At 35.8% G+C, this 26,992-nt stretch overlaps 1 long non-coding RNA gene across 1 annotated transcript in view; it reads right to left on the reverse strand.

Moving 5' to 3' along the window:
• Positions 1-1,374: 1,374 nt before the first annotated feature.
• Positions 1,375-26,992, reverse strand: part of LOC127461559 (uncharacterized) — a 28,335-nt gene continuing 2,717 nt past the window's right edge. Inside the window, exons 2-3 of the long non-coding RNA XR_007900139.1 lie at positions 14,774-14,807; positions 1,375-1,469 (exon numbers count right to left, since the gene is read on the reverse strand). This is a non-coding gene — a long non-coding RNA (uncharacterized LOC127461559). The remainder of the gene's footprint in view (positions 1,470-14,773; positions 14,808-26,992) is intronic.

Raw genomic sequence — 26,992 nt, forward strand, 5'->3', positions numbered from 1 at the left:
AGTGAGAAAGCTGTGGAAGGCGAGATGAACATCAAAGCTTTATTTGAGATGTAGTGCCCGGTGAGAGAGAGGAATAGGAACAAATGTCAACAGGAACAAACCAACCTTTTGCTTTTTAATGTAGTCATAAAAAACTTATGTGCGAGTAAGGAATATTTTAAACACTGCCTCAGATACAAAATGTCATTCACATCTACTGGAAAAAAAAAAAAAAAGACTGGTGCCTGGGGCTATGCTAATTCTTTAATGTGATGGCATTCCTGTTCAGAGAGCTCTGTAAGCTTTCCAGGCTGCCAAGCATGCTTGGCACCCATGTCTTCAAGCACTGTTCCTGCAAGGTTCCTGAGTACATTTTCATTTTAATGGGTTCTTAAGTCAAGCATCTCTGGCAAAGCTTCCTGAAAAATGAGTGAGAGCTCATGCAAGGGACAATGACATTCTTTAATATTTACTGCACTAAAAATAACTTTTGAAAACAATACATGGTATACAGAATGCTCTTGTTGTTCAAAAATGGCTGGTTTTAACAGCATTTGATGGATTCAGAGGGCTCTTGGTAAGTACAGTTAATATATTTTCTCTATATATTCCTTCAGTATTAAAGAGCAAATTGCTTAATATATAATTTTGAGTAAATGTTTCCCCAGTTACATTCACTCTCTCTTTCTGATATGCTTTATTCCTGCCTGAGTATTCTTCTCCTTTTAATATTCTCAGCAGGCTGGATTTATGAGCCTATGAACGCAAAGAATAGGAAACATCTTCTTCTGAAGCCAGCTGCACTGGTGAACTTATTGAATAGCTGACCGAGTCCTGAATGATAATCATACAAAGAGAAGAGCAAGAGGAGCAAAATGAGACAAAATCACCTTCATTTTCCAAAAAACTTGGAAAGTACTGGCACTGCACAGAAAGAGAGAGAAAAAGAAAATTAGGGAAAGTGAACCCACAGTTTGTTTCATTTTTCATTCTAACATCATTTCAACCACAAAGAATGACAGTATAAATGATCAAACAACTGTTTGCTAATGCATTATAGATAGTCATACACAATATGGCAGCTTTATACTTGTATATTTACCCACCATGAATACAAAATATACTAAGAGTGACAGGTAATGTAGCCAAAGCTTCTACTCTCTGTAAGCATCTGTGTACTATGAATTATAAATGAGAGTCTTGTGTCCAAAGGTAGCAAGTAATGTAGATAATGCCATCTGAGTAAATGAATAAATGTGAAACAGATGCTTTTTGCATTCAGGGCACACAGGTACAGCCAGGAAGCCACCAGTACAGATTATGGATGCTGGTGAGACAGCTGTTGTCTGCATCCAGTGCCAGGTGCATTCCTACCTGGGCTGCACTAAGTCAGTAAAAAAGGCCTTTCTCTTAGTCCTTTTTAACAAGTTTCCAGAAGGATGAGGTATCTTCTTACGTAGATCCCTCAGGTGCTTGGATTTCCCTCAAGGCTTTCCTAAAAAATCAAATTGGCAACATTACTAGAAGAGTCCTTTATAAGAGGTGGTGAAATTGCCTGAATGGAACATTTAGCTTAAAACAGTCATAAAATACTTTATCTTTGCTTTTTATGCAAGTGTTCAGGTTTGACATTATTTTTTTTCTGAACAAATATTTTGACATTTTTTTTCCTGAGCAAATATTTTTGCCTCAAGATGAAATTACATGGCTTAAAAAATTACTGCTAGAAAGGCATTAAGAATTATTAAGAACTCTTTTTTTCTTTTTCACAGTAAATTTACTTCTAAGCAAAGAGACAGGAGCTTGGGCTCTGGTTAGGGAACTGGAGGGTTCTTGTTGTCAGTACAGACAGCTCCCTTGATACCTGAAAGGTAGGTTGAACTCCCCAGATAAAATATTAAACTTAACAGTGCTGACAGATAGTTTTTACTTGTGAGATACAGCTACAGCTATTCTTTAAAGTTCAAATAAGTTCATAATGCAGCCTGGGTTTATATTGCTCTTGCAGCTGTTCCTTTTCTGCCTAATGCTGGAGTTGTGTCCATTTTCATATATGCAGAAGAAAAACTTTGTCCTTTTCAGGTTCAAAAAAGGAAGGAAAAAAGGGCTTCAGACCCGCTTTCCTTCAGATTTGTCATTCATGAGTTAGTTATGTCATGTAGGATGGGTAAAACAGTAGTTACCAAGTATGGAATGAAAGTCTATACATAGTAATGCAATTTTAAGAAGAAAATGAGCAAATGCAGGTATAAAAATGGCTTTTTCTTGTTTAGTAGGAGTACCTTGAGCTATACAAAACTCTCAAAAGGAAAAAGTTCCAGGACCAATAAATAGCTGTACATATTCTACAATGTCATTTTACCACCCCTTGCATAACTGAGCATTTCAGAGATAGAAAGTACAATCAGAGATTTATGTAAAGTTATAGAAAAGCCTGATAGATAACATAGAGCTTCTCAGAACTTACTGAGATGGTATTTGAACCCTTAAGAGTATTTATCCAAAGCTACCAAGGCAGTCATTGCAATAATTTCATAGCATTCCCTTAGAAGTAAGGTTTTTTTCTTCCACACCAAATATCCCAAGCTCTTTAAGCTTTTTGGCAAAGTCTGGTCAGTCAAGGGGTCTGCCTGCCATTGCCAGATTTTTACTTTATTTTGAGGTCAATCCAGAGTATGTTATCCTAAGAGAAATTCTGCATTTATACAGTTTTCATAGAGAATTGAGCTTTGTAGCCCAAAAGCAAAGGGTGAAATCAGAATAATTCAGATTCCACTATCTACTATCCTTGTTTTTTTTCTTTGTTTCATTTGCATCTGTGCAAAATCGACATAAAACACCATCATTGTTCCAATTTGACACTTCTATATCCCATTTTTTCTCTCTGTTTGCAGAAGTGGAAATGACAATACACCTCATAAAACAGATGCAATCCAACCGGGACAAGCAAGCCATCCACTGTCTATTAAATGACTTATTACTGCCATTGTGATATCCCAATATTTTTAACCTTGTAAATAAAGCAACTCCTTACGAGTTACTGGTTTTGACGTAAAAAGCAAGGAAAAGTCAAACTATGCAACTTTGAAAGCCAAAATTTTTCTTTCCAAACAGCATGATTTTATTTAGAATTATTGAATTTTAACCACAGAAATGTCAATAATCCACAGGTGGCTTGTTCCTATTTTCTCCATGTCCTTTCCTTCCTTTCAGTAAGTTGCCCTTGCATTTATTTCAGTGTAAAAGTTTGAGGAAAAAGAAAAAGAGACTGTCTAGGTTTTTAAAAAGTTTGAGAAGTAATTTGCAAAGTGATAGTTTCTGGTAATGAAGGCTGCTACCTTTGCCCAGGTCTGTCAGTATGATAAAATTGTTTTGGAATGTTAATTACTGAATAATCAGATTCCCTAGAAAATGAAACCTCAACTTTTACTGAAATGTGATATTCCTAAATTATATCAGAGCTGTAGTACAGTCAAATCAACAATTACACTAAAAGAACTCATGCAGTCTTCTATTTAGGATGAGACTATTATCTCAAAAGAATTAGAAAAGCATCTATGATACACAACCAATATGGAAACACTTATCCCATTGGCCTCTATTATCCAACTGGAAATGAGAAAACTTCCATTACATTTTGCAGTGATCCACGCCTTTCTGTTTTAAAGTCAATAAACTCCATCTTTTGCTGTAGTAGCTTCGGCATGTGTGCAAAAATGACCCTTTGCAATTTGGCTGCTGAGACACATGGTGGGAGAGGTGACATAGGAGTTTTAAAAAAAGATGCAAAGTAGTTTTTGCTACCAGGCTTGTCCTACCATGGAGTAATAAAATGATGCTTGCAAAGCCTCATGTAAAATTCTGTTGTTCTTTGTATCACAAGACAGAATTCCCTTCCTAAATCAGTCACCCTAATCAGTTTAATTGAGGCTGATGCTCAAACCACACAAAAATATTATGAAGAGAAAGTCCCTCAAGTGGCTCTTGACCTCTGTGGAAGCGTGGTCCCCTCTATCACATCCTATGACAACATACAGCCTGTTGAAAAGATGCCTTGAAATAAACACAACATCACAGGGATTTACAGAGGAGAGGGCATCGGGGGGGCATTCAGCACTCGCTTCTCTTCAGAAAAAAAAAAAAGAAAAAGAAAAAAAAAAGACTTCAGAAGAAGTACTTTGAAACTGGTAAAATAATCTTCTAAATAAACCACCAGTGGGGAATACCCACAGTCACTGAGGACAGCATGCTGTTCAGCGTATCAACAAAAATACATTTGGCCTGAGGCAATGCTCAGGGCAAACATATCCCAGATGGACTAGAGAGGCCCAAATACCTTCAGAGATGAAAATTTAATTAGAGGAAATGTCACTGCAGTGAACAAAAGGATTGCTTTAGTGATTTTTCATCATTGTTTACTACAAGCGAAGTATAGTTTTAAGTGTTAGGACAGGCTAAGTACAGGAGTGTTCTTAAGCACTGGAATGGATATGAAAGGAATGGATGTTGAAGGTCAGAGACAATCTCCAGCACTTGAGGAGTGATCAAAAGGAGTAAACCATCAAATATTGACAGATGGCAATTTTTAATTGCTTCAGTGATGTCAAAAGGTTACAAAAGGTGTCAAAGGTGGTGCTTTCAAGCCACTAAGAAGGAAAAACTGCCCTTATGTGGTTGGTCAGGTTAGGGTTTTTGTTGCTTTGTTGTTGTTATTAGTGCTGTTGTGAGATCCCAAGGATGATACAAAGCTTAGGTTTTTCTGAAAGCATAAAGCCATCCCTGAAAGCTGAGATGCCTCACTGCCTCTTTACCTCTTTGATAATCCATTGTATATTATCAATTCTGATTCTTGCACAAGTCAGGGGTGAAATTGTTGGAAAAGCAATATAGGAATTGTTGTAGCACAATCATAAGGAATCAGTCCCCTTAAATGAAAATATGTGACTTTTTGCATGAGTTCTGAAGGCTGTTTCGGATAAACTAAAAGAAAATAAGACATAGTAAACATTATAGAAAGTGTTTCAAACTATAGCATGTTCTCCATTTGGATTTTACATCTTCAGAATGCAGAGTTGAGAATTTCCAATCTTTTTTCCCATCCAGCCTTCATTTTGCATTTTCTGCTGAAATGCTCCCCCCAGCAAAACAAAATAATCACCTTAATTGAAAGGATGCACATAATTATTTTCCCATCATAATATCAAAATAGTGCTAATATAGCGCTCTTTATTAGTATGTAACAGGAATTACATACTATTATATGAGGCAAAAATAACTACAGAAATAGTAATTATTATCAAATATCTCTCACAGAGGCCATACCAATTTCAGTTGATTAATCTCCTTAAGAAGATCAAGGAGATCTCTACAAACAGACAACTGGAGAGGAGATTTATTAAAATGGGCCACAATCTAAGTAAAAAAATGAAGAAAGCATTATACAAGTATAATTATATACAGTTATGTACAGATCAGTATATTTATTTGGTTAATAAAGTCAATAAAGTAGGTTGATAAAGTTAATAAGACTTATTTTTATATTAGATCTTTGCTATTATTTATATTTTTGGTCTTTGCTAGATCCCTTGAATTTTACTGATGCTGTTGAGAGTTTGTTCTTCTTAGATACAACTATACATAGATAGATTCTTTCTGTGTAGAAGGTACTAGGGAACATGAAGTCTCCTGAAATTACTGGGGAAACTTGACACCGACTTTAGCAGAGTTTGGATCAAGCATCTGGAGTACCTTATTCACTTACTAAGTTTACTGGGTAACATGTGCCCTAATTTCAGGTGATTGATTTGGGTCTCTCCTGGTGCTATTGTTTATTATCACCTGTTACCCACACTTTTGTATTCTAGCCCAAATAATCTCCCTAGATTTCTCCTGACTGGAGGCACTATGCTTTTGCTGGCAGTCAGAACTGGCTTTGTGTTCACTTACATTGTCTTGTTAGTCCTTTCCCTTTTCCTCACCTGCTTCCTTGTTTTAATTTTTCTTTCTTTCTTTCTTTTTAGCAGGTACAGTTCTACACAAAGTTTAATCATATGTGCAGAAATTTGTTAGATTGATGCCAAAGGGCCTGCCCAAAGGCAGGCTCTTAACACATTATTTGAAACCTGTGATGGAGAGTCCAACCAGCCTCTGATTAGGCAACGTGCCATACTAAGCAGATATTAATGAATCTTGGCAACCAAATATGAGAAATCAGTTTGCTTGCCATCTTTTCTCTGTTACAGATGGTTATCTGGAAAACCATCCAAACAACAGAAATATACCATATGTAAAACAAAGCCTCTCTTTTTATTTTCAGGTTCACAGACTCTCATCTTAAGATTTCACAGTATTTATTATTTTTATTCTTCAAGATGAGCAAATACATTATTATCTAAATGTATCCAAATTATGACACTCTGAAGAAAACAATACTGTGCTTTATGGGGATGTGACTGTATTATTGATGCTACGGACTTCTGGATGATCCTCACCAATTCCATCCACAAACCGAAAGGACAAATCTCTTCTGTATCTATATAACAGCAACCATGAAATGGAAGTACTGAGGTCAAAAATGCCAGTAAATAGATGTTTAAAGAAATATACCACCAAGTATATATAATATTGGAATACATTACAGAGATTCTGAAGAGGTATTAAAGACAAAGGAATGAAGCATAGACATCTATTTTTCTATTCTAGTGTTACCAAAAGGCTGTCAATAATAAATCCATCTTCTGCTAAATGACAAATCTGAAGAGGAAACTAATTCTCAGTATGCAGCCTTCTTCCTCCACTGATTATCAGCAGAGTAGATCACCCCCTAACTACACAGTGAAGTCAGTATAGTAGGGGACACAGGATGTGTGACAAATAAACCTCCTTAATCAGATGTAGGTGACACGCTCTGAGAGACACAAAAAACTTAAACATGGGGCGAAAATGTCTGTGTATATTCCATATGTAATCTCTTAATGCATTTCTTACTAATTATTCTTCTGCAGAAAACCTTTGTGAAATTATTTCCCAAACAACTGGACTAGAACGGAGAAAAATAAATGCCTGAGAGCAAAACAAAAATTCATAAATAGGAAAAAGGTGACTCCTTAGTAAGAAAAACAATTCAGAGATGCAAAACATTTCTATGCAGGTTTTTTTTCTTTTTGCATAACCGTGGAGCTACTTTCTTGATTTTTCAAAATATTCTGATGACTTATGCACCACATGAACCATTTTGTGATGCTCCTACTCACAGTGAACAGCACCTCACTTCAAAAAATTTTATCTAAATTCATTAAGAGCACAAAACAGTGGTCTTAATTGAGACCACAAATGGTGGAAGGTAAATATCCAGAAACAGGAAAGCACAGCAAAATACCACAGAATGAGTGAAATTGCTCACATTATGTACAAAGCAGAAAAGAGGTAAAAGCCCAGTGCAGTAGTTTGAGATGCAACATGAGCAAGACTTTTATATTCCTGCCATAAGAGCCATATCCTAAAAAAGCTCCTAAGTGCCAAAACCAGGATGTATGAGAATTTTTGGCATGTAAGTCTTCACTCTGAAATAAACCCACTCACCATCTGCATAAATCTGAAGGTAATAAAGCTCACTAGGTGCTCTCATCTAAATTTTCATAGACCAAAATCCTTTACATATATCTTTAAAAAAATTACATGACTGACATTTCCCCCTTTTATTCTCAGAGGGAAAGCATATTCTGAGTCCTAGCATAATCTTCAAAGTACATTAATGTGTTTTACCTGGTGTACAGTTCCATTAGCATGATAAGATTTTTATTTTGCTCTTAACTTGGTTTTGTTTTTCATTCCAGGATATGTCATCACCGGTATATTTTTACCATATCGACTTTATCACTTTTACATGAAAAAAATCAATGAAAAGAAGAACACAAACACTCACCTGCCATGAATGTCTGCAATCTATTATTTTGGCTTATACAGACTTTCAATTGGATAATTAAGCATTCAAGAAGTAAAAGCTTTTCATCATGAGAGGATGCTCAAGAACAGGGCTATGGATTCACAAAGGTTTGCTTGGTTTTTTATCTGCCAGTTCAGAAGAGCAGAGCCTTGTATGTGGAAAGGGAGGAGAAAACTGTTACATGCAGCAGACAGTTTGCTCATTTGAATCATTTGCAGAATTCCATGTGTGGGTTATACAAATTTTATAATTTCCTCTAACATCTTATTTTTTTTAAGAATGGTTTCTAGATTATAACTATGGGATGAAGATTTTTCCTTTATGCATTTACAGCTCAAATCTGTACATCCAGAGACCTTGGAAACCTCCAGGTTCTGGTACTGTTTCCTAGGAGTGAGGACAAAACCATCTAATAAAGACAGGAGCACTCAGCTATGGATAATGAATAAATCTGATCTTAAGAGAAAGCTTAACAAACCCTACAGAAATAATTTACACATAAATCCTTTAATATGAAATTCCCCTCAGCTGATAACCCAAGCACTGACAGTGGTGTGGACTGAGGGACATTAACCCAGCTATGCCAAGTTAAACCAGAGAGCAAATAACTTCTTGCAGCTAAATCAGAGAACTGAGTTTTAGAGGCAGCTCTTCTGTGGCTTCTCCATCTGTCTGCTTTAACCCATGTGCTACCTTAAAAAATTTACATTTTTTCAATCATAAAGGGCTTTGGGAAGCTTAATTAATATTTGTAAAGCAAGTTAACTTGTTCAAGCAGAAGACACTACCAAAGTGTAAAATATTATTTCATATCAAATAAACATAGTTTGGCACAGATTGAATCAAAATGCAGTCCATAATTTGAAAATGAGCTTTAACAGAAACCAGTAGATAATTCTTCTTATGCTGAAGGGAAAAAAAATCTGTTAAAAACCTCTTAGCAGAAATCATACGGGAAATCAAATCACCTGCTCCAAAGAGTTGACTGCAGAAATCATGTGGATTCAACTTCCACATAACTGAGCTAGAGAAACTGGAGGCTGTTGACACTGACAAAAGATTAACCCAAACTGACTAGCAAAGCTATGTGTCCCCCCCAAATTCCTGTTATTTTCCTTTGCTATAGAAAATGGCACGTATGTCATCGCTGAAAACTAGAAAACATATTAATGAAACAGAGAGAGAAAAACTGCCATAATATAAACAAGTTAGTAAAGTTTTTATATGTCACAGGTACCTAGGGAGCAAAATGATGAAACAGAATTAACAGTGAAATGCGTCAGGCTGCAAGTAACAAAATTAGAGTACCAGAGACATGTTGGAAGATGAGTTCCAACAAAGTGGAGTACTGAACTGTGTACCTGAATAGAAAAATTAAAGCACAAAGTGATGGTGGAGAATTTATTGGAAGCTAATGTTGTGAAAGACTGTAAGAGGCAAAGAGGGATAACATATAACACTGGGCCTTCCACTGTCAGGATCTGTGCAGAGAGGTTTGTGTACTCTTGAAATGAATGAATATGTTGCTTCAGTTTTCAGTGTGTGCAACTGAGCTAGGGACGAGAGCACGAGAGACAGTGGGAACAAAGTTATGGAAATGGAAATTACCATGATAAAAAGAATAATAATGTAAGTAGTTGAATGTACTGAGGTAAAGGAAAAGGAAAATCTCAAGCCAGCAATTCTGAGAGAACTGGTGCATAGGACTGCAGGTCCAGTGATGAGTATCTCAAACAAATCTACCCTGCCACTGAAGAATCTCATTAGTACTGCTGATGTTCAGAAAGGGAGCTAAAGATGCTGGGAATAACAGCCCGTAAGCCTAACATCTATTTAAAAAATGGAAAGCATCAGAGTAGATTGAGAATGAATTTATCATTGCACATGAATGTAGATTGAATTTATCATGAAGTTATCATTGTACATGAAAAGGCAAAAAAACCCCAAACAGAAACATGTAAGAACACAGAAATTCTGCATTGATAGAATACAGAATCTACCAAACATTTGGGTATTATTGCAGTGTCTGATACAGTAATATGTGACAAGAATGTATTAAAGCAAAGGATGACATTTAGCTCAAGATAGCAAGGTGAATGAGCTGCTATTTGAATGGTAGCATATTAGTATATATTAGCACACATATTAGCATATTAGCATATATTACTAATTTACTAGCTATAAATCCAAAGTAAATGTAGTTACTTTTAATTAAGGTTGTTTTATCCTATCTAAGGTAGCTCATACAGCTATGAATTGCTTATGGTCGATCTAGCTGTCTGGTTTCAACCTGTTCATGTCTCCTTTCCCACATCTCACATTATTCTTCTCCCTGTCTTTCTCACTAGTGTGAAGAAAGCTAAACTGAATATACACTACCTTGAATTCTTACTCATGTTTTCATATTTTGTTACATATATTCCTGTCTTAATTCTTATTTTTTGTATAATTTTATACTGTGCAATACAATAAGTTTTCCTAAAAGAGGAAAAATCATAGATCTATTCAGCTGAACACGTCAAGTAAAAGAATTCTTTTTGTGGACTGTACACAAAAATCAAGTGTCCATTGCCAAATTTCAATGGAGTCAGAAACAGCCTCTCCACTCACTTAGGAAATATTACTAGTACATTACTTGGACTTGCTGCTTTTCAGTGCTTTCAGCTTTTAATTTTGAGTGAAGATGGTTGAGTTTTACTGGAGATAGTTCTCTTTTACATTTCGAACAAATGCCTTTTAACAGGTTTTTATTTTCGTGTGCTTCACCACATTCTTTCATCTCTCTGGCATTCGCTTTTCTGCACGTCAGGATCTCAGCCTTTTTTTGCTGTCAGTGATATCAAACACTTTTTTTCAGTCTCTGTTGTTGTCTTCTAATTTCTCCTCTATTCACCTGATCTGCTGTACTCATCTGTGGCTAGTTAAGTTTTGGATTGTTAATCTCTCTTTGATTTAGCCTTCAGTCTTGCTTTCTTTCCTTTCTTTCCTTCAATCATCACCAATATCCAGAATTATCTTTTCCTTCCTCTTTAGCTCTCTTCTTTCTCCCTAACACATTTGCATACACCTGAGAGTTTTCTATCTCCCAAGTACCATTTAAATCTCCTTTTTCCTACAGTATCAATAGAATTTAAATCTGTGATTCACATCAGAAATTTATTGTTCTTTCACTAGATTTATGTCACAGTTTCTGCAACTTCATGTTTGAGACTACAAGTCTCAAGCATTTAGTAATCTCAATTAAAGTAGCACTTGGATAAGTGTCCAACATGTAGTCAAGCTGACTCCCAAAGAACCAGGATGCCCATGAGAGCCACTTCCACTTTCAAGAGAGACAGGTAGTGTGCTCCCCATGGACAACCCAATTTAGCTTTCAGCTTACTACCTTTCTCTCACTCTGGAGGGATGTGGCATTCTTTAATTTCTCAGTTATATCCATCCCTACTTTGTGGCAAGGTTCGAGAAATTAGAAGCCTTTTGTGAGAACTTTTATGAGTATTCGACAGTAATCATTCATAAATATCTTCACTCTCTCTTGTGAAAATAGAATATAAATATCACATCATTGTGCTTTTTGTCACAATTTGAACACATCTCATGGACAGTAGCTTATTATATACTTATTTGTAGCATAGAGTTGCTTTAGGAGGTTTCTGACTCTGACAATACCTCTAGAGCACAGTGTATGCACTGTCAAAGTGTTGAAATGACCCTCGGGAAATCCCTCCAGTCTGCTGTACCCACCAGGCTGATTCTTAGCCACTCTAACTAGCCTTTTTTTTAAAAGCAGCTCTCTCACTTTCCGAAATGTTCAGATGTCCCAGCTACCTTTTCAGTATTTAAATCCAGTAGTAATGACAGAGCTTTAAAAATCACTTTCATTGACAAATTTTCAGGAAACATATTCCCTTGTCTCTCCAATGATGCACACATTCTCAGCTAATTATTGTCAGAATTATATTTCTATTCATTGTGTTACCACTAAAAGGTGCAGCAAATACCCAAGGAAGGTGGTATAACAATGCCATCAACCTTAACATAGTAAAGAAGCAAGCTGAGATTGCACATGAACAACAGAAACCAAAACCCCCAAAGGCAGAAGCACAGATACAAAAAAGGCACATGCTTAGGAACATTCTATGAATGCTTTCCGTGAATATCCCGTGGTCTCTTTTTGGAAAGTTAAATGTTACCTCCACCAGGGGAATGTAAAGTAGCATTTTCTCTGCAGAATATGACTCTTCTCTAGAGGAACTCACAAATAAGACACCTTGTCCTATTACATTTCCCATCTATTTGAATGCTGCTATTCAAAAATGAGTGACGGAGAAAACCCTCTGTCTCACAAGTGTGTTTCCTCTGCCAGAGACAAATTTAAATTGATATTTTCTTTTGGTTTTACAAAAGAAAACTCACTCTGGGTCCTTCGTTGGTAATAGAGTACCCAGCAATAAATTTGCTTTCTGTTTACCTTGCCCTCCAATATTTAAATTCTTTTTATCTTCATTTTCTTTTCCCCTTTTTATCCTTACTTCATGTTTACTTACTTCAGAACTCCCCAGTGTCTTCCGGTCATCTCAGGTGTGTATCTTGCCAGTTCCATCACAAAAATTACTTCCAAATTCCATTGCAAAAGCTACCCACCTAATAACAATTAATTGCTTTATTTTTATTCTTTTTCTAACTTTGGAGAAAGTAAATGGAAATACATATTTAAAAGCATTCATGAGAGGCAGACTATCAGTCTCTATATGTATTCTTTGCAGCTCATTTTATGTTTTCATTGTGTGCTTCCAACATCGAATTAAGCTTTGACAAATGTAACTTCAACAGTTTACTATCTTTTTTATCCTAAAAAAAGATGATAGAAAAAAGTTGGATTATTTTTTTAACAGCATGGAAGCTATATACTGAGACCATATGTGGTGTTCCTACTTGGGAATATGCAAAGAGTCCTTGGTTTTAACTGACATCAATTCACACACACCATAAACCATGATTTTTTCTCTCTGAATATTGACTTGAACAAGTTGCTAATACAGACTCGCTTTTATTTGTCATATTTTATTTATTTTGTAAGGAAATCATGGGAAAGCAAACATTCTTTGCTTGTGCAAATAACTGATTTTTCCCTTTGTGCAAAACAAAAAGATTCTTCGAACAAATCTGGTTTTTTGCTCATTTTTAACATTTTCCCTGTTGAATATAAAAATTTTAAACATTCCTCTCTTGGGTAGCCATGGCAGTTAGGGAAAAACAATGACATTTAACAATTAACCTGAAAATTATAATACTTATGTCAATGCATAAGTGGGTGGGTGGCAAATCAGGCTTCTATACCCTACACCAGTGAATGACAAATTGGAGTTAATACAGGATTATTAAAGGAATACTGAGAAAACTAGAGAGCTCTGATCTGTTACATTTATGGGGCTGAGCTGCTCTTTTAGGTTGCAAAGATTCGGTCAGCCATTACACTTATGTTTTTACATCACAGATGCACTTCCCAAGCTCCATAAATCCTGTGGTTTGAGGCACAGGAAGGGTGGGAGTGGAGAAAGCAAGTGAGAACATTTAGTAGAATTTCTTTGCTTTACAGGAAGTTTGGCAAATATAGATCTGAACACTTGTGCTCAGCACAAACTTCTATGGATTTGATCACTTCCTCTGTATTCAGTGTGTTCTTCTCCTGACTTATATTTTGGAGGTTAACTAACAGAAGTCAGAGCCTGAGGTATCCCACGGCTGTCTGAAAGGTATGTCAATAGTCTTTGAATATGAACATCTGTGAATTTTTGTTTTATCCTGAATTTCCTAGACTATGAAATCCTCCTTGTTCAGGTAATGTGAAAAAAGGCCTCCATTGATCTTCCATTCTTTCACACTGGAAGAGTGAATCATGTGACAAACAGGAACCTACAGAAAGCCCTGGAAAACTGAACCACTTTTCAAAACATTAATGATGACAGCTCCAATTTGAAGGCACTGAAAAAATAAATATTAAGTAAAGGAAGTTAATCTTTATTCACAACATTCTCACAAATTAAAGGTTAAAAACAGGCAGTGCAAGCTCACTAGCAGTTGCCAGCTCATATTTAAAACATTGCCACATCAACTCATTCTTTTGAGATAATGTCACTACACTCACCCTAACACAAATGTTGCTTATTTCTCTTTGCCATTTATTCACTGTTGTGGTAGTAATTAGCAAAGGGCTGTGATTGACTCAGAGAAAACTGAAGACATAAAACAGGAGCATGATGTGAAATGAAATGTCTATTATCGTATTTACACCTTCCTCTTACATTTCACTATACAAATCATAACTAGGAAGAAAAACAGAGGTATTTTTTCATTCTTAATAATCTTTTCCTCTTTGTTTTAATTTTTCATTTCACATTCAAAGTTTTTTCTGCCCTCTGTCCTTTTTCCACTCAGTTGCCTCTGTTTACAGCAATTTCATTCTGTCTAAATATTAGGCTCTGAGTCCCCAAAGCTAGCTAAAAAGCTCTTAAATGTCCCTTGAAGCTACTTCTGCTGCAGATTTCTGCATGCATTAGTTGTCCTGATACAACTATTTTTAGACTCTTAGTGAAAGGATCAAGCTCAGAAAGATAATTCAAGAAAGGTTATCATTACTTGGTTTGGTCCTGGTTTAGCAATATAAGCACAGCATAAGTAATAGATCCAGCACATTTTAGAAAGGAGTTCAGGAGGTCAAATGAGGAGCAACATGACGTCAGAGGTGGTATATGGCAATAAACTCCAAAACTAGCTTTGTTCTCAGAGATTCTTCTTCTCAGGGAAGCTCACTTTGCAATTTAAGTTCAAACTGCTTCGTGTATGTACTTACCTCCCTCTTTTGCTGCTTTTCCTGCCACCCCTGGGGCTTCCATGAAATGAAGCATTAAAAAAAAACCACCACAAACTATGCAATTTACAGGAAACAAATGACTTGTGATTCATAGCCTGATATCCTGCTTCATCCTTAATTGATTCCAGTTAGGCATAGCAGGACAGTAGTATTCTGCATTTTATGGCCTAACAGAAATGTCAGCCATCTGTTTGCACCTGCTGAAGTTGCTGAGGATAAGTATTACAAATCCTGTAAGCGTCTGGGCCTGGATTTCCAGAACAAGAAAGTGCTTTTTTGTTGATGACTGTCAACAGGAAGGAATAGATAACAAATGCTAGAGATATGTTTGAGAGAGAATGATCCATCCAATCCAAACGACATGAACATTTTCATCTATACCTAACCTTCAGAAGGACTGAACAGACATTTAGTTCTTGCAATTTTGCTGTTAAACTATGGTGAATGAACTAAAGTGTAGAGTCTGTATTACTTGGGACAGATGGGAAATTAGCATGTCATAAAATTCATAAAAAAGTGGTTGATGATGCTGTCTGCCTCAAGAAAATGATTACATAATGATTGCCTCCTTCGAGAATACCAACAGACTAGGTTAGAGAACAGCCAGTTCTCTGATTTACCTATTAGCAATTTTTTTTAGCTGTTTGATATCCTTCAGGTAAAATGCTTTATATTGTTAACTTAATCCTTTAAGAATTTTAATCCTTAGTATTAAATTTTTAGGTGCTTTGTGTAACTGAGCAATAGTGAAATCCAAGTTATGAATCTTGTTTCAAATATTTACTCAAATTTAGAAGCTGATTATTTTCTTTCACTATTTCTTAAGATGGTTGAAAAGTTGTACAAAAATACCCTTTTCTTAACAGATCTTATTGTTTCCATACAGCCTAAAAAGGTGGTGGCATTCAGCAAATTCATTAAGACTTTTTGCCTTTGTCTTTAGCAAGTCAGATACTGAACACTAAAAATAGGTGGTTAGAAAGCAACCAGTAATGTATTTTCTGGGCTAAATAAAAAGCAAAACCCAAGCAATTAAGTATGATACTTGCTCCTTGCACCCAAAATGCTTGCAAAAACTTTACAATTCTTAATAATTTTAAGAATGTACATTCAGAATGAAAATTTAAACATAAAAATACTCCTTTTTGGAAATTATATACAACATTTTGGTTCATTTTCTGTTCCAGTATATGTGTCAGATTTTTGGAGGCAGGTCTAAAATGAGGGACGCTCTGTGGAGCAGACACTTGAGTGTAAGGGCCCATGAGCTCACTCATCCTCTGGGAGAGCAAGATCTTGACACACTCCCATGGGACAGTTTAGACCCAACCATTTCACAGAAAAAGACTAATTCCAGAAGAGTTACTCTTTCCCACCTACCCTCTTTTTACAGACAAACTTAGAAGCTGCAGAGATGAAAATCCATAGTTTACTTAACTGCAAATTTTGTCAGGTTGGTTCAAATCAATGCCAATTTAAAGTACAGAAGCTAACTTTGCAATGAAATAAATGATCAGTGTCTGTGGAGTTCTGTCTGGGTTTGCTGTCTACTAGCTGTGGGAAACTCTTCAGTATCTGAGGGATAGTATGAGTTGTTGAGCTGAGATGTAGTGAATGAATCAGGATTTTCCTCTAGAATCCACAAGATTCCTGTTCTTGTGCTAATGTTCAGATATTAAACTGCACTCTAATAGTCCTTTGATGTGCTCTGGAATTATAAGTACATGCAAGCCTGAAGTTTAAGGACAGTGGTGCATCCAAGGATTGTCATTAATATATTATGAATTGTTAGCAATGCAAAAAAATTTGAAAATTATCTACTTTTCTATTTCTTTCTTGTTGAGCTCTTCTTCTGTTCTAGGGTACCAAAGATGATCATTCTACCTTTTGACTTATTCATAAAGCTAAATAACATTACACAGAAAAGACAATACATTTGACATCTCCTTTGTGTGAGAAATTCAGTGTTAAAAGCTGCAATGAATTAAGTAATTCTCTTGAGAGTGATAAACCACAATATATTGAGGGGGTCGAATTACAGAGAAATGTTACTTCAAAATAAACCTGGTGAGGAAGATAAAGTTAATAATATAAAATCTATTTATTTGCGCTTTTTTTAAAAAAAATTATTTTTATTTGGAGAATGAGGAAGTTCCCCTGCAAATATTCTCCTTTGGAAGGAGGGAGCTCCTTCATCAGTTCTCAGAGAAGCCCTTGCAGGGGCTCCAGGGAAGGTTGCAGAAGCCTGTCCTTGGATGCTAACTATGAAACCACTAACAAATGTCTACATGCTTTTCACCTACCTGCAACTATCCATCACTCTAACATAATATAATCAATTACTAGGTGAATTCAAATGGCAACAAGCCATCAGAAAATCAGGGATAAGGGAAGCTGGCTGGCTCAGGTCAGATGGCACAGCTAGGGATGAAAGAGAAAGAAAAGGAGTTAAAGTGTGCAAGGAGGCAACAAAGTGTTTTGATCAGGTAGGTGTTCCCTGCCCCAACATCTCTGATTCCCATATTTACTCAGGACGCAGATAGACACCTTTTTCCCAGGCATACAAGAGGGACTAGCAGTGCTATCACTTACAGCTGTGCATAACCACGTCTGAGCTGGAAGTTAAAACCCACAAAACTCAGCTGGCGAAATGGAAAGTCAGAAGTGCTTATCTGCACCATTGCAGTCAAATTAAGTCAAAAAGGTGTAAAGAAAATGAAGATTTGGGCATTGCAGTTCGTGAAGGCACACCCAGATGACTGTTTTATGGAAGCAAATGCTTTCTGCATGGGAGTAGTGGCTCCCAAGATATTTAAACTACTCCAGCTCTTTTCAAAAGGAACATTCCGTCAATTGCCTTGAAATCTGATAGAATGAGGGGTCAGATTAATGATCCAAATATACTGTCACTTAAGCTAAGGACTCTCCCAGCACAGTCACCTTAGACACACAGGTATATAAACACACACACATCTCAAAGCTTTCCTGAAGATTGACAGATTCTGTCAACTTTGCATACACAGATGACATTCAATCTATTATTCCAACCAGTTCCCAAAGGCCTCAGTCATTCAAGATTTATATCTCAGCTTGTTGATGGAATCCACTTTATTTCTAGCAAAGAAATTCTGAACAAGGAAATTGGAGTTAAGCAGTTCACAGAAATATGAACCTAACCCTTTGGAGAAAAGATTTTGTGCCATATTTGCATTTAGCTGACAAAGTTCAAGAAAAGCTATTTCTACACCCATTTACTGGTACAATCACTGCAATGGTAGGCTGAAGTAAGGAATACAGGATGTCCTTATGTCTTTCCATCACATCTATACAATGATTACTCAAAGACCATCCTCATCTCATATCACACATTTTTAACAATTAGTATTTTCAGGAAAAGCAATTCACAATTCAGGGAACTCCTATGTAAGACATAACCGTATACAATTTTCTTGATGAGAATTCTGAGTCTTGTCAGCTCCAGAGTGAAACAGAAGATTTTCAGGACCCATGGCTTTTGGAAGCTCAAATATTTTTAATATTCTTTATACACTGGAAGGCATAAGGCAACTAAGCCTGACTTAGTTATAGGTTATTGATGTATTTGTTACTGAGAAATAACAAAGGGTTTTTTAATTATTTATTTTATTTAAAAGTATTTCTTTGCTTCCTTTAGAAAGGGTTTAAAAGCAAGACTGAAGTTCCTATGCCTTCTTTTTTTTATGAAGCCTTTTTTTTTTAATTCCATGTGAATGATACCCTCATCCTTTTTGTTTCCTGACAAGACTGTGTAGGGAGGTCATTTTTTTCCTGTGGTGAACATACAGATGTCACCTGGCATGGCATTGCTAGGTGAGCTCTTACCACATCCAGATGCCATCCAGCTGCTCCACTGCCAGTGTCTCTCTGAATGTGACCCACAGCAGCAGAAATGAACATCATGAGGACTATACAACTTACCAAACTCGGAATGAGCAAGCCACAGAATCACTGATCCTTCACGTAGGGGAATAGATATCAGAATTTTTATGGTGACTTTGACTCTCATTACCAGTTCAGCTATTTCCCATTACTCTAGAGATGTAAAGAGGAGAGACTAAATAAAGTTTAGTCCTTTGTAGAGGCCAACAGTAAGATCCTTCAGCTTATTAAAAATATTAATTCAGTTTTGCATATTCCGTCTGTGTGTAACCCTTCCAAAGAGTTCTTAAGTAAAGGTCATTTTTAATTTCTTAACAAAATTTCCCAGAACAGACTATTTAAGAATGACAAAATCCCCAATACTTAAAGCAAATGAATATATGCAATATATGCATGTCACTAAATTTAAGCATTTGTATTAGATTTAAAACAAACAGGCAGCTTACTAACCAGATCAGTACAAAAGCAGTTTCTGTAATCGAGTTGGCACCAGTTCACAGAAAATATAATTTGAAAAGGTTCACATTTAAATGAAACTTGCTTTTCATGCTCAAATGTCATTCCAAACTGCAAGGATGAGGTATTAACCCTTCATTCACTTCTATTTAATGAAACTCATCACTGAGCTTGAATAACCTTGACTGTATATATTAACCAAATAAAAAATTAAACAAAAAACCCTGTATTGCAATCACTTAATTCTAAGAAATACCAACTACAAATAGATGAATAAACCTACAGCTTTCAGCTAAACTTTTGCCCTTAGATTTCATCATGGGTGGGGCAACCTAATCCCTAACTTTATCAATCATGTCTTTCAAAATGAACGACTCACCCCTTTTTCAGTGGTGTTTTCCCCCACATTTGTGGAGCCAGACAGCTGGGGGCTGTCTATCTCCCAAAAAAGGAGCCAAAAAAACCCTTCAGGGGCAGTCGGGGCATCACCCGTTCTAGTCCCCACCTTATGCACCTGAACAGAGGAGAGTGTTAAGTCCCCTTCCACTCATTTAGAGCTCTGCTCCAGACAATGCTGACAAAACTATTCCAAATACGGAGCTTTTCTGTCTCATTACTATCCTGAGGGACTTGGATAATCCAAGGTAAAATGAGCACAAGAGGAATGTACAGGGAAATCACATGTTAATCCACTTCTTCCTACAGGCAGTCAGAGTGCTGGAAAACATGCAAACATATACAGGCATATAAAATGTGTATAGGTGAGTACACACTACATGAACACAGACATATATCTACACACATAGGCATACACATATATATATGTATATATACATATATTCACAAACTCACATTTGTGCCTGTGTCTGCACACACAATCTGATTTGCCTCAAATCCTACCTTTCTGTAAAAAACATAGAAGGAAATGGAAAGTAGCTTCTGGTATATATAGATATATACAGTATATTCATCTGTGGAGGAAGGTAAGAAACCCAGCATGATTCATAACTTATTTTACTTTCCACTTTGCTCCATTACAACTTTGGTTTATTGTGAACACCAAACTCAAAATCCATCGGGAAGAATGGTCTGGTACATGTCTCCTGATCACAGTCAAAAGCAGCACATACCAAAAGACACAAATGTTTATCAGCGCAAATATGTTTGGAGGGTTAGAGGTATATGGGCTTTCTGAGAGCTCTATCCATGACCATCCCATGTAATTTCCCATGCTGGACCAGAAGGGTTCTCACAGTTTCCTTAATACTCGTTTATTCTATGAGATGTATAGCTTGAATTGATGTGTCTAAAAGTACCAAAAATATTCTTGCTGGGTGCTGCCCCAATGGCAGAGGGTGGTCACACTGACCTGCTGGTGGCACTCAGTGCCCTTTGCTGTGCTTCCACGGGCTCTTTTCATTCTTTACACCTGTCTGTCTTATAATTTTTTTAACAGGATAGTACTCTTCATTAGTGGAGCTTTTGAATTGCTGAAAGTCTGTGTAACATTTAATTAGCCTTTATCTTTACAAGTAATAAAATGAGTACCTTTAGGTAAAAGAAGGCAGTCTATGGTGTGCCGCTGGATAACAGCAAGTTTTTGATTTTCTATTCAAACAGCTATCAAACAGATTATAATTTTAGCTTCATTATTTGGCTAATTCACACTTCCTTAAAAGACACATGAGAGCAGGCTTATAAATATTGCAACAAAGAAATTTGGAGTCAACAGTAAGAGAGGTTTCGAAGCTGACAGAAGAGAACAATACTTGTAAAAATAGTTTGTACTACCTGTAATCTGTCTGGTGTTAGCTAGTTTCATTTAGATAGAAATATCCTGGAACTTCTGATACTTTTGCAATTTACCTGTTGATTATTGACACACCATGTCTTTGTTTTGAATCATCCTCAGTATGATCATATAATTTTCAAATTTTAGAGATCTCCTTCCAAAATTTATCAAACTTTCAGACTTCATCAACCAACCAGACTGCAAAACACACCAAAAAATACAACAATAACATAAATTTAAGAGTTTCAAATTCAGTTCAAATAAAGTATCAAGACTGGCTTCTCCCAAAGACATATTGCTAATTATTTTCAAACCATCATTGTAAAATATGCTCTCTGAAAATCTCAGATGTCTTATAAACTGGAGAGATGTCTTTTGCCACATGAATGATATTTTTGATTTGCATCAGTTGGCAAATGATCATGAGGAACTTCTCATTTAGTATCTGTATAAAAGTAGTGAAGTTGTACTGAAAGGACTTTCAATATGCTACTTGAAAGGTTTATATATTTTTAGAGACACCCATGACAGTCATCCTGCTGCGTTTGCTGGAGGTTCTGAGCGTGCAATACAGAAGAATTTCAGCAGAGAAAATGTAACCAATCCATTTGGTGCTTGAGTTTAAAACTGTCACACATGTAAACTGTACATAATCTAAAGTAGATTGGGGTAATCTCCCTTTTTGTGACATTTCCCTAAAGCTGCACCACAGATCACAAATACAAAAGCCAAAAGTACACTCCAAGACAGAGATAAATACACATCCATACACACATTACACATTAGCATGGACTCAGCCATGCTAATTCATAATTCTTACTTCAGGATTCTCAGTGTTTTAATGATCAGACTGAATAAATGCAATTAACATCACCTTTATGCAACAGAATAAATTTGATCTTGTCTAACTCAACTTTTCAATCACCATTCATCAAACTGAAAGTTTGTTTCATTGGACTAGTTGGTGCAGAATAAATACTGCTTTGTAAAGTAATGTGACATGAATATTTTTTAACAATAAAGAAAAGTGGCTAAAGAAATAACAGAATACTTGTGTTTCCAATATACTAAGACACCACATGGAAAACAAAAGAATTTCCAGAAAAGCTTTCTGGTGACATATTGAGGTCACTGTGAATCTGTTCCTGGCAGTGCCAGGATAACATCTGCAAATTCTTAACTTATGGGTGTTGTGGAGAAAAAAATGACTGATCATATTAAATAATTCTTGTAGCTAGTCAAGCTCATGTAAATACTCCTAGGAACACATGGTACTGCTTATCATTGCTGCCCACATTGGACTGCTTAGATGACAAACCTTCCCTCTACCATTCTGCTCACTGAAGAACAGTTTGAATTCTCTCGTTAATGTTGTTTTTGTTTTTACAAGTGATCCTCCATTTTCTTTTTGTCAGCTCTTTTGATCTGTCCATTTCCCTGTTCTCCTCAACTTTCAGCACAGCCCTTAAGGTTAATATTCCCCAGGATAGTAAAAGCAGAGTATATGGCTTCAGATTCTTCAGGAAAAATAAAAATCAAGACTATGAGCATAGAAAACTTAATTACGTTGCTTCCTGTTTGACGCTGGACAGCTTTTGCATGCACACATTAAATATTTCCAGCCTCCACACCATTTCAAAGATATTAAATGTTAATTATTCCCTGAATTCATTATTTGTAAACAGTTAAAATGTGAAAGACAATTCTGTAGTGCAGAAGAGGGTTTTAATCAGTATTTGGTTTAAAAAGAAATTATGTCAGACTGATATGTAGTAAATAAAATACATGTTAAGTAAAAAATGCAACTTAGGAGTATGACATTTCTAGACCTAAATGTAGAAATGTTATAAATTATACAATTAAATTTACTCTTTAAAAATCTCTAATTGCTATTGTTCTAAATGGAGGGACTTGTCTAAACAAAGCAAATAATTAGTGCTTATTGTCTGCATGACCTGGAATAAATAAATAATGGTAACGACAGGTGGGAAGACACAAGTAATACTATAGTGTTGACAGCAATCTCTCTACCTTTGTTTTTAATTTGTTTTAAAATAATGAGTTTACATTCTAAATAATAACAGCAAGGTTTTTCTTTCATAGTGTGGAGTGACTCTTAAAATGCAACAATGTATTTGGCGAGAAAGAAGCCATCAGGATGAAAAGGAGTTCATTTTCCCTGTCTCACTGTATTCACCGGAGCAGCCTCGACAATTTATTCTGTCGAGTTTTTTTTTCCTTTTCTGGGTTCTACATTTACTCTTGAGTTGAGCGTCTTTCTAGCTGACAAAAAATGAATGTATAAAAGGAACACTTTATTTCTGTTTAAACATAAAAGATCTGTGATACAGGACTGCTTTTTCTAGCCTTTGGTCAATATCTGCAAATAAACATCAGCCGGCGGTTTTTTGAGAGAGTCCAGTAGGTTACATGTTACCAGGATTTGCTAGACAACATTTCCCTTACATTTACACCTGTGATAAGTTATTTTTTAATCAATAGAGATGACCAGCAGACTCATTTTTTCTTTTCTAAGCAGTCAGGAGATAACAGGGAATATTTTAATATTAATAACATTCAATATATATAAATACAGTTTGACCTAGGTAAATGCCAAAAAAAATCCAAAAGTAAAAGCAAGATACAACTTTTATAAAGATACATTGCAACCAGTATTATACCAATATTTTTTAGATTTTTTAAATTAAATTTTTTTCTGAGAGCTATAGGTGTAGAGGAAGAAGTGGTCACTTATTCCTTGTTTGGTCAAGGTTTTCTTATTGCTTTTCCAGTGTCCTTGTTCTTATAATTGGTTAAAGCTTTCATAAACAAGGGCATTATTTCTGATTTTATATTGCATAAAGCAGAGTAATATGGAAAAGTTTAATGAAAATGAAAATTGGTAAAGCATTTTACAACTGGAAAAGGTGTGAAAAAATTGGTTTCAGACATGTTGAACAAGTATTAGCCCAAAGAAATTTGCCTTTTTAGTAGAAATCTGCCTTTTAGTTTAAATATGGCTCAACTGCAGTGCAGATGAGAGAAAAGTTCCCATGAACAGAGAAGGCACAGTGTAATTTTACAACTAATTATTAAAAAGAAGACACAGTTAGAAATACGATTACTTGCTACCTTCACCTTAGGATCATTACTGCCAAGGTAGACTAATAACACAATTACTTTCAGAAGAAGTTCTTATTTTGCTGAATTAACAGAAACTGATAGATGTACAATTTAATATGCAAATTAAAAAAAGGGAGTTGTAGAATTCTGGCAAGAATTCCCCTTTTATTTGTGTGTGCTCATTATTTTAAAAGGAATCTAGATACATTTCTTCAACTTAACTAACTCTTCTTTCTTTCTTTCTGTCAAGTAATGGCTTCTCATCATAATTGCTACAAATTGAGATTTCCAAAATTGCTGAAGGGAGTTAAGGGTTCAATTCACTGTAAAAGCCAGAGGGAGAAGAGTATGTTACATTGAGTTTGAAACTCAAATGTTCAGTCTCACACCGTTAAATAAATGCCACCTGGATTTTAATAAACCCTTTTTATTAAAGGACTTCAAAGCATTTATGAGATGTTTCATATTCAAAAAAATATTCTTCGGATTTTTTGGTAAAAAGAAATTGCCATCTAAGAGGTTCAGATTCTTTTGGTAGCTCCTATACCTGAATCTGTCTGTTGATGACTTTCAGTATTACAACATGACTTTAGAATGTTTTAAAATCTTTATATATATAAAAACAACTGAGGTATGGCATAATCCTTTTAATGTTGTATGATATGTGAACCATATTGTATTTCAAAACAGACTTTGGGTCCACTGTAAGATACTTTTTCCATTTAAAAGGCTTTTAAGCATTTTAAACTGTATTTTTACTGTGTATTAGTGAAGAAAATAAAGCACATGTAATAGTTTTACAGACCTATAATTGTGCTGAGAGATGACTTTGGAGATCAAGAATTACTTTAAACTTAGGAATAAACTGTTACCTGAAATATGGCAGGCAGAATTTAGTCCTTACTTTCCCGATTGGAGAGTTTTCATTCAAGCATTTAATTTCATTTTGTTCATTTAAAATTGGAGCAGATGCTGAAAGCTGAGTTTTCTACATTCCAGTTTGAATTATTAAGCACCCAAGCATAAACACTCATTTCTTTTTCCCATTAGGAGAATACCTGTGGGTTTGACCTGAAGACCAGGCCTGAGATCCATAATGCCAGATGCTTCATTTTTTTTATATCTGCTGATACAGCATAATACCAAACCCTCTCTATGTGTCAAGGTTATTAATGCAATGTCTGGAGATTGTTTTAAATGGCCTGCTGCCATTCCAACTGGTATTTTTATTGTTTGCTTTCCAACTGAAAATGCCCTTGGAAAAGGTTCCATCATTTCATACTGTCTCCTTAAGACCCAGATGTCCATTCCATGCTACTGAGAGAGAAAGCTCCTGGAAAACTCTACTGGAAGTAGGGAGGGACTTGTTTTCTTTTCTTAAAATACATGCTATAGTTGTCTTATAAAACATAGCTGAAGGAAGAGCTCTGCTCTGGTTTTCTAGAGGGACTGAATTGAAGCTGGAGGGTATGTTTTTAGTCACCACCTTTTTTAAGATCATTGCACAAATGTGTGGAAGCACATACAGCAGAGCTGATGTTCTGGTTCTGCCGTATGTCCTTAAATCAAAATAGTTACTATTACTGCATTTGTGCTGAAGCTCAGTCTTAGATAAGGCATCTTTAAAACGATGTAGCCACATGCTGTAAATCTGCTCAGTCTTCTACAAAGTTTTAGCTAGGTATGCTTAAAAGTCAATCTGTCAATACCTAGGAATTCATCTGATTAAAAAGGAGGCACCTAAGGAGGTCAGGTGTCTCCAGAGTTAGGCAGTAGTTGAGCTGGATATTAGGATTACAGTTAGGATTTAGGTGTCTAAATTTCATCTTGAAGCATCAAGTTGCTTCTTTTCAAAAACGAGTATGTGGGCTAACTGACCCTAGCTATACCAACAGAAGGAATTTTATGGAATATGCCCTCAGCAATGAAATCCTCAAAGTAATGAGATTTATGAATTTTCCCGATTGGCACAGGTAAATGCTAGGACCATTTCAATCAAATGGGGTAGATATTTGATCATACTCTGCCAGGTAAAAGCACACGTCACTGTAATTCGTGCTTTCAAAACTTTCAAGAAGCAGTAGCGCTGTAGCTCTCCCATCCTTGTTTCCAGGTGTGTTACATATCCTACTGCCTTTCTGCAGACTCATCATCGTGCAGTTAATAGAAAGGTAATGAAGCAATGGGAATTAAAGAATGAAACTGATAATAACCACATGTCCACAGAGTCCTAGTAGCGCTTAGTAACATCATGCATCTCATGATATTGTGGATATCTAGTGGATGACAAATCTAAGATTTACTATCTCTTGTGAAAAACATTCCCAAGGTTTGCAGTTTTTCAGTAGCTCCTATGCTTACATGTTTTTTCCTTTTCCTTTTCCTTGTTTTTCAGTATATGTTTTACTTCTTCACTTCACTTTGACCTGATCCTTCTGGCTGGATATTTTCAGGCCAAAATGACTATAGGTACAAAATTCCTCTTTAAAATTTCTCCTAAGTGTTTTCAGTTGTAATGGGATCATGTATTGGGAAATGAATATTATGGTACCACATATTCTTAGGTACCAAAGCCCTAGATCCAAGAAAAGCAGATCTCACTAAATAAGAGCAAAAATCTGAATTTCTCAAAATAACTCATGTTGCTGTAACTTTCAGCAGGTGAACAGATACAAGGATATCTACAAAGAGACCTCATCTCCCTCTCTGACCATTTTTCATGCTGATTGACCATAAAATAGCTTGGAATTGGAAGTTATAGGGCTTCATTAGTGGTCATAGGACTTTATTAATGCATTGCTTCTCTTCAAGCTAATTAGCCCTCCTAAGCACTTGAGTACTGTCCAAGCATAAATTACTGCAAATACTTATTCCATATGAAAATATTAGTATGTACAATAAAAAA

Source organism: Manacus candei, unplaced genomic scaffold (genome assembly GCF_025592945.1).
Source record: "Manacus candei isolate 608988 ecotype Guabito, Panama unplaced genomic scaffold, ASM2559294v1 h1tg000108l, whole genome shotgun sequence".
NCBI lineage: Eukaryota > Metazoa > Chordata > Aves > Passeriformes > Pipridae > Manacus > Manacus candei.